Source organism: Oncorhynchus keta, unplaced genomic scaffold, assembly GCF_023373465.1.
Source record: "Oncorhynchus keta strain PuntledgeMale-10-30-2019 unplaced genomic scaffold, Oket_V2 Un_contig_19411_pilon_pilon, whole genome shotgun sequence".
In the NCBI taxonomy this organism is placed as follows: domain Eukaryota; kingdom Metazoa; phylum Chordata; class Actinopteri; order Salmoniformes; family Salmonidae; genus Oncorhynchus; species Oncorhynchus keta.
Window position 1 is genome coordinate 7501 of NW_026281460.1, and position 7500 is coordinate 15000.

Sequence of the window (7500 nt, forward strand, 5' to 3'; positions counted from 1 at the left end):
CAATATACAGTGGTGGCTAGTCAATATACAGTGGTGGCTAGTCAATATACAGTGGTGGCTAGTCAATATACAGTGGTGGCTAGTCAATATACAGTGGTGGCTAGTCAATATACAGTGGTGGCTAGTCAATATACAGTGGTGGCTGGTCAATATACAGTGGTGGCTGGTCAATATACAGTGGTGGCTGGTCAATATACAGTGGTGGCTGGTCAATATACAGTGGTGGCTGGTCAATATACAGTGGTGGATGGTCAATATGCAAAATTTAAAGTGTGAGTTGTAATTTCTAGTGGAAAGATACTGCAGTTGATGTTTTCAAAGTATTTCAGTTATTTGGTCATTTCTGGAAGAAAGACACCGCAGTAGAGGTCTAAAATAAATAATACATTTATTGCGATGTCGTATTAAATTAATTTACTAGACTTTTTCCCAGAAAGTAGCTGTTTACAAAAAGGTATGCATCGGTGACTCGTAGCCGTGGAAACCAGGAAGATGCTAAAACCTAGACGTTCTTCAACGATCAAATACAAACACAGCTGCTCGCCCCCAGGGGAGGTGTGGGGAACAGCTGCTCGTCCCCAGGGGAGGTGTGGGGAACAGCTGCTCGTCCCCAGGGGAGGCGTGGGGAACAGCTTCGGCCCCCAGATGTTGCCCCTCAGGCTGTAATACCTGTATCAGCCAATACCCTGCTGCCTCTGTCACAAACACGGGGGGAACACAGACAAACTGAAAAACAACACACATCTGGACGCAAGGTGGAAGACACCCACACAAACTGACCCCCAAGGGTCTGAACATTTAAACGTAATTGGGATCCTTAGTGTAAAAAAAAAAAAAAAAGAGCGTGGAAGAGGCTCAACCTCTCCTCTATTTTGGTGCCCTTGGAAACCGTCCCGCGCACCTAGACAGACACCGTGTGACAGCGGAGTGGTGCATCTCACTCATCTCTATAGCCTCTCCTATTCATTGATGATTGGCTGTAGTGAAGTTACACGTGACTTAGCAAGACAAGAAACGGCAAGATACATCTTTTGACTGCTGATTGGCCGAGTGCCCGGTTCTGTCTGTCTGGTGTCTGACCTGCCTATACTGATAGATAGACCTAGTGCCCTGTTCTGTCTGTCTGGTGTCTGACCTGCCTATACTGATAGATAGACCTAGTGCCCTGTTCTGTCTGGTGTCTGACCTGCCTATACTGATAGATAGACCTAGTGCCCGGTTCTGTCTGGTGTCTGACCTGCCTATACTGATAGATAGACCTAGTGCCCTGTTCTGTCTGGTGTCTGACCTGCCTATACTGATAGATAGACCTAGTGCCCTGTTCTGTCTGGTGTCTGACCTGCCTATACTGATAGATAGACCTAGTGCCCTGTTCTGTCTGTCTGGTGTCTGACCTGCCTATACTGATAGATAGACCTAGTGCCCTGTTCTGTCTGTCTGGTGTCTGACCTGCCTATACTGATAGATAGACCTAGTGCCCTGTTCTGTCTGTCTGGTGTCTGACCTGCCTATACTGATAGATAGACCTAGTGCCCTGTTCTGTCTGGTGGCTGACCTGCCTATACTGATAGATAGACCTAGTGTACGGTTCTGTCTGGTGTCTGACCTGCCTATACTGATAGATAGACCTAGTGCCCGGTTCTGTCTGGTGTCTGACCTGCCTATACTGATAGATAGACCTAGTGCCCTGTTCTGTCTGGTGTCTGACCTGCCTATACTGATAGATAGACCTAGTGCCCTGTTCTGTCTGTCTGGTGTCTGACCTGCCTATACTGATAGATAGACCTAGTGCCCTGTTCTGTCTGTCTGGTGTCTGACCTGCCTATACTGATAGATAGACCTAGTGCCCTGTTCTGTCTGTCTGGTGTCTGACCTGCCTATACTGATAGATAGACCTAGTGCCCAGTTCTGTCTGGTGGCTGACCTGCCTATACTGATAGATAGACCTAGTGCCCGGTTCTGTCTGTCTGGTGTCTGACCTGCCTATACTGATAGATAGACCTAGTGTACGGTTCTGTCTGGTGTCTGACCTGTCTATACTGATAGATAGACCTAGTGTACGGTTCTGTCTGGTGTCTGACCTGTCTATACTGATAGATAGACCTAGTGCCCTGTTCTGTCTGGTGGCTGACCTGCCTATACTGATAGATAGACCTAGTGCCCTGTTCTGTCTGTCTGGTGTCTGACCTGCCTATACTGATAGATAGACCTAGTGTCCTGTTCTGTCTGGTGTCTGACCTGCCTATACTGATAGATAGACCTAGTGCCCAGTTCTGTCTGGTGGCTGACCTGCCTATACTGATAGATAGACCTAGTGCCCGGTTCTGTCTGTCTGGTGTCTGACCTGCCTATACTGATAGATAGACCTAGTGTACGGTTCTGTCTGGTGTCTGACCTGCCTATACTGATAGATAGACCTAGTGTACGGTTCTGTCTGGTGTCTGACCTGTCTATACTGATAGATAGACCTAGTGCCCTGTTCTGTCTGGTGTCTGACCTGTCTATACTGATAGATAGACCTAGTGCCCTGTTCTGTCTGTCTGGTGTCCTGACCTGCCTATACTGATATAGATAGACCTAGTGCCCTGTTCTGTCTGGTGTCTGACCTGCCTATACTGATAAAGATAGACCTAGTGCTGCCCGGTTCTGTCTGTCTGGTATCTGACCTGCCTATACTGATAGATAGACCTAGTGCCCTGTGTTCTGTCTGTCTGGTGGCTGACCTGCCTATACTGATAGATAGGCCACAATTGCCCTGTTCTGTCTGTCTGGTGTCTGACCTGCCTATACTGATAGATAGACCTAGTGCCCTACTATACTGATAGATTATTTCTGTCTGGTGTCTGACCTGACTAACACTGATAGATAGACCTAGTGCCCTGTTCTGTCTGTCTGGTGTCTGACCTGCCTATACTGATAGATAGACCTAGTGCCTGTTCTGTCTGTCTGGTGTCTGACCTGCCTATACTGATAGATAGACCTAGTGCCCTGTTTCTGTCTGGTGTCAGCCTGCCTATACTGATAAGATAGACTGATGCCTATTCTGTCTGTCTGGTGTCTGACCTGCCTATACTGATAGATAGACCTAGTGCCCTGTTCTGTCAATTGTCTGACCTGCCTATACTGATAGATAGACCTAGTGCCCAGTTCTGTCTGGTGTCTGACCTGACTATACTGATAATTGTCTGACCTGGCCTGCTGATAGATAGACCTAGTGCCTATTTCTGTCTGGTGTCTGACCTGCCTATACTGATGAATGACCTAGTGCCCAGTTCTGTCTGTCTGGTGTCTGAGGAAAAGCCTGCCTATACTGATAGATAGAACCTGATGCCTGTTCTGTCTGTCTGGTGTCTGACCTGCCTATACTGATAGATAGACCTAGTGCCCAGTTCTGTCTGTCTGGTGTCGACCTGCCTATACTGATAGATAGACCTGGTGCCGGTTCTGTCTGGTGTCAGCCTGCCTATACTGATAGATAGACCTAGTGCCGGTTCTGTCTGTCTGGTGTCTGACCTGCCTATACTGATAGATAGACCTAGTGCCCTGTTCTGTCTGTCTGGTGCCTGACCTGCCTATACTGATAGATAGACCTAGTGCCCTGTTCTGTCTTCTGTCTGTGCCTATACTGATAGATAGACCTAGTGCCCTGTTCTGTCTGGTGTCTGACCTGCCTATACTGATAGATAGACCTAGTGCCCTGTTCTGTCTGGTGTCTGACCTGCCTATACTGGGATAGATAGACCTAGTGCCCTGTTCTGTCTGTCTGGTGTCTGACCTGCCTATACTGATAGATAGACCTAGTGCCCGGTTCTGTCTGGTGTCTGACCTGCCTATACTGATAGATAGACCTAGTGCACGGTTCTGTCTGTCTGGTGGCTGACCTGACAATACTGTGCCCCTCCCCTCTCTCTCTCTCCGTCCCTCGTCTCGGCTCTCCGTCATCGTCAGGTAGAACTGAGCCTCAGTAATGGTGGGACAGGTAGAACTGAGCCTCAGTAATGGTGGGACAGGTAGAACTGAGCCTCAGTAATGGTGGGACAGGTGGAACTGAGCCTCAGTAATGGTGGGACAGGTAGAACTGAGCCTCAGTAATGGTGGGACAGGTAGAACTGAGCCTCAGTAATGGTGGGACAGGTGAAAACTGAGCCTCAGTAATGGTGGGACAGGTGTAACTGAGCCTCAGTAATGGTGGGACAGGTGGAAACTGAGCCTCAGTAATGGTGGGACAGGTGGAACTGAGCCTCAGTAATGGTGGGACAGGTGGGACTGAGCCTCAGTAATGGTGGGACAGGTGGAACTGAGCCTCAGTAATGGTGGGACAGGTGAAAACTGAGCCTCAGTAATGGTGGGACAGGTAGAAAAACTGAGCCTCAGTAATGGTGGGACAGGTGAGAACTGAGCCTCAGTAGTGGTGGGACAGGTAGAACTGAGCCTCAGTAATGGTGGGAACTGAACCTCAGTAATGGTGGGACAGGTGGACTGAGCCTCAGTAATGGTGGGACTGAGCCTCAGTAATGGTGGGACAGGTGGGACTGAGCCTCAGTAATGGTGGGACAGGTGGGTTGAGCCTCAGTAATGGTGGGACAGGTAGAACTGTGCCTCAGTAATGGTGGGACAGGTAGAACTGAGCCTCAGCATGGTGGGACAGGTACATCATCAGCACCCGAGCCACTGCCTGTTCACCCCGCTATAATCCAGAAGGTGAGGTCAGTACAGGTGCATCAAAGCTGGTACCGAGAGATTGAAAACAGCTTCTATACAAGGCCACCAGACTGTTAAACAGCCGTCTGTGAGCGTATGTCTGTGAGTGTGTGAGCGTGTGTGTGTGTGTGAGCGTGTCCCTCCTCCAGTCTGCTGTTCTGTCCTGAACCCCTCCAGTCTGCTGTTCTGTCCTGAACCTCTTCTGCAGAGGGAGGAAAGTTTAATCTGCTGTTCTGTCCTGGAACCTCTTCATTAATGTTATTAAAGGGGATGGGCAGAGGAGGGAGAGTTTAATCTGCTGTTCTGTCCTGTTCTGTCTGTTCTGTCCTGAACCTCTTATCTAATGTTATTAAAGGATGCTGGCACTTCCTGTAGGGAGGGAAAGTTTAGTCTGTTTTCTGTCCTGTATTCCTCAACAGTAATGTTATTATAGGGGATGTCCGGATTCCTCAACAGTTTAATCTGTTTATCCCACTTCCTGTAGTCCTCTAATCATTTAGTGTTATTAAAGCTCCTATATTCCTCAACAGTAATCAGGTCTGGTATATCCCACTTCATGCAGTCCTCAACAGCAATCATTTCTTAGTCTGTATTATCCCACTTCCTGTAGTCCTCAACAGTAATCATTTAGTCTGTATATCCCACTTCCCTGCAGTCCTCACCAGCAATCATTTAGTCTGTATATCCACCTCCTGTAGTCCTCAACAACAGTAATCATTTAGTCTGTTTATCCCACTTCCTGTAGTCCTCAACAGTAATCATTTAGTCTGTTTATCCCACTTCCTGTAGTCCTCAACAGTAATCATTTAGTCTGTATATCCCACTTCCTGTATTCCTCAACAGTAATCATTTTTAGTCTGTTTATCCCACTTCCTGTAGTCCTCAACAGTAATCATTTAGTCTGTTTATCCCACTTCCTGTAGTTCTCAACAGTAATCATTTAGTCTGTATATCCCACTCCTATATTCCTCAACAGTAATAATTTAGTCTGTTTATCCCACTTCCTGTAGTCCTCAGTAATCATTTAGTCTGTTTATCCCCAGCTCCTATATTCCTCATAATCATTTAGTCTGTATATCCCACTTCCTGTAGTCCTCAACAGTAATCATTTAGTCTGTATATCCCACTTCCTGTAGTCCTCACCAGTAATCATTTGTCTGATATCCCACTTCCTGTAGTCCTCAACAGTAATCATTTAGTCTGTATATCCCACTTCCTATATCCCAACAGTAATCCTGTAGTCCTCAACAACAGTAATCATTTAGTCTGTATATCCCACTTGCTGTAGTCCTCAACAGTAATCATTTAGTCTGTATATCCCACTTCCTGTAGTCCTCAACAGTAATCATTTAGTCTGTATATCCCACTTCCTGTAGTCCTCAAAAGTGCAATCATTTAGTCTGTTCATCACACTTCCTGTATTCCTCCACAGTAATCATTTAGTCTGTATATCCCACTTCCTGTAGTCCTCAACAGTAATCATTTAGTCTGTTTATCCCACTTCCTGTAGTCCTCAACAGTAATCATTTAGTCTGTTTATCCCACTTCCTATAATCCTCAACAGTAATCATTTAGTCTGTTCATCACACTTCCTGTAGTCCTCCACAGTAATCATTTAGTCTGTTTATCCCACTTCCTGTAGTCTCAACAGTAATCATTTAGTCTGTTTTATCCCACTTCCTATAATCCTCAACAGTAATCATTTAGTATGTATAACTTCCTATAGTCCTAACAGTAATCATTTAGTCTGTTCATCCCACTTCCTGTAGTCCTCCACAGTAATCATTTAGTCTGTTTATCCCACTTCCTGTAGTCCTCAACAGTAATCATTTAGTCTGTATATCCCACTTCCTGTAGTCCTCAACAGTAATAATTTAGTCTGTATATCCCACTTCCTGTAGTCCTCAACAGTAATCATTTAGTCTGTTCATCCCACTTCCTGTAGTCCTCCACAGTAATCATTTAGTCTGTTTATCCCACTTCCTGTAGTCCTCAACAACAGTAATCATTTAGTCTGTTTATCCCACTTCCTGTAGTCCTCAACAGTAATCATTTAGTCTGTTCATCCCACTTCCTGTAGTCCTCAACAACAGTAATCATTTAGTCTGTTTATCCCACTTCCTGTAGTCCTCAACAGTAATCATTTAGTCTGTTTATCCCACTTCCTGTAGTCCTCAACAGTAATCATTTAGGCTGTTTATCCCACTTCCTGTAGTCCTCAACAGTAATCATTTAGTCTGTTTATCCCACTTCCTGTAGTCCTCAACAACAGTAATCATTTAGTCTGTTTATCCCACTTCCTGTAGTCCTCAACAGTAATCATTTAGTCTGTTTATCCCACTTCCTGTAGTCCTCAACAGTAATCATTTAGTCTGTTTATCCCACTTCCTGTAGTCCTCAACAGTAATCATTTAGTCTGTATATCCCACTTCCTGTAGTCCTCAACAGTAATCATTTAGTCTGTTTATCCCACTTCCTGTAGTCCTCAACAACAGTAATCATTTAGTCTGTCATCCTAATTTTTATCCCACTTCCTTTATCCCACTTCCTGTAGTCCTCAACAGTAATCATTTAGTCTGTATATCCCACTTCCTGTAGTCCTCAACAGTAATCATTTAGTCTGTTTATCCCACTTCCTGTAGTCCTCAACAACAGTAATCATTTAGTCTGTTTATCCCACTTCCTGTATTCCTCCACAGTAATCATTTAGTCTGTTTATCCCACTTCCTGTAGTCCTCAACAGTAATCATTTAGTCTGTTTATCCCACTTCCTCCCCAACAGTAATCATTTAGTCTGTT

The 7500-nt window shown here is 45.6% G+C and overlaps 1 long non-coding RNA gene across 6 annotated transcripts; it reads right to left on the reverse strand.

The window, feature by feature from the left end:
* Positions 1 to 1058: 1058 nt before the first annotated feature.
* LOC127920409 (uncharacterized) lies at positions 1059 to 3856 on the reverse strand. Of its 6 annotated transcripts, XR_008106174.1 has the most exons (4): positions 3743 to 3856; positions 2290 to 2366; positions 1607 to 1708; positions 1059 to 1555 (listed from the first exon to the last, which is right to left on the reverse strand). It is a non-coding gene; the product is annotated as an uncharacterized LOC127920409 (long non-coding RNA). The 6 variants fall into 6 exon arrangements; XR_008106171.1 differs by lacking the exons at positions 2290 to 2366; positions 3743 to 3856 and adding an exon at positions 3639 to 3715 and having other exon boundaries at positions 1607 to 1730; XR_008106172.1 differs by lacking the exons at positions 2290 to 2366; positions 3743 to 3856 and adding an exon at positions 2104 to 2215 and having other exon boundaries at positions 1607 to 1730.
* Between the last annotated feature and the right edge of the window lie 3644 nt (positions 3857 to 7500).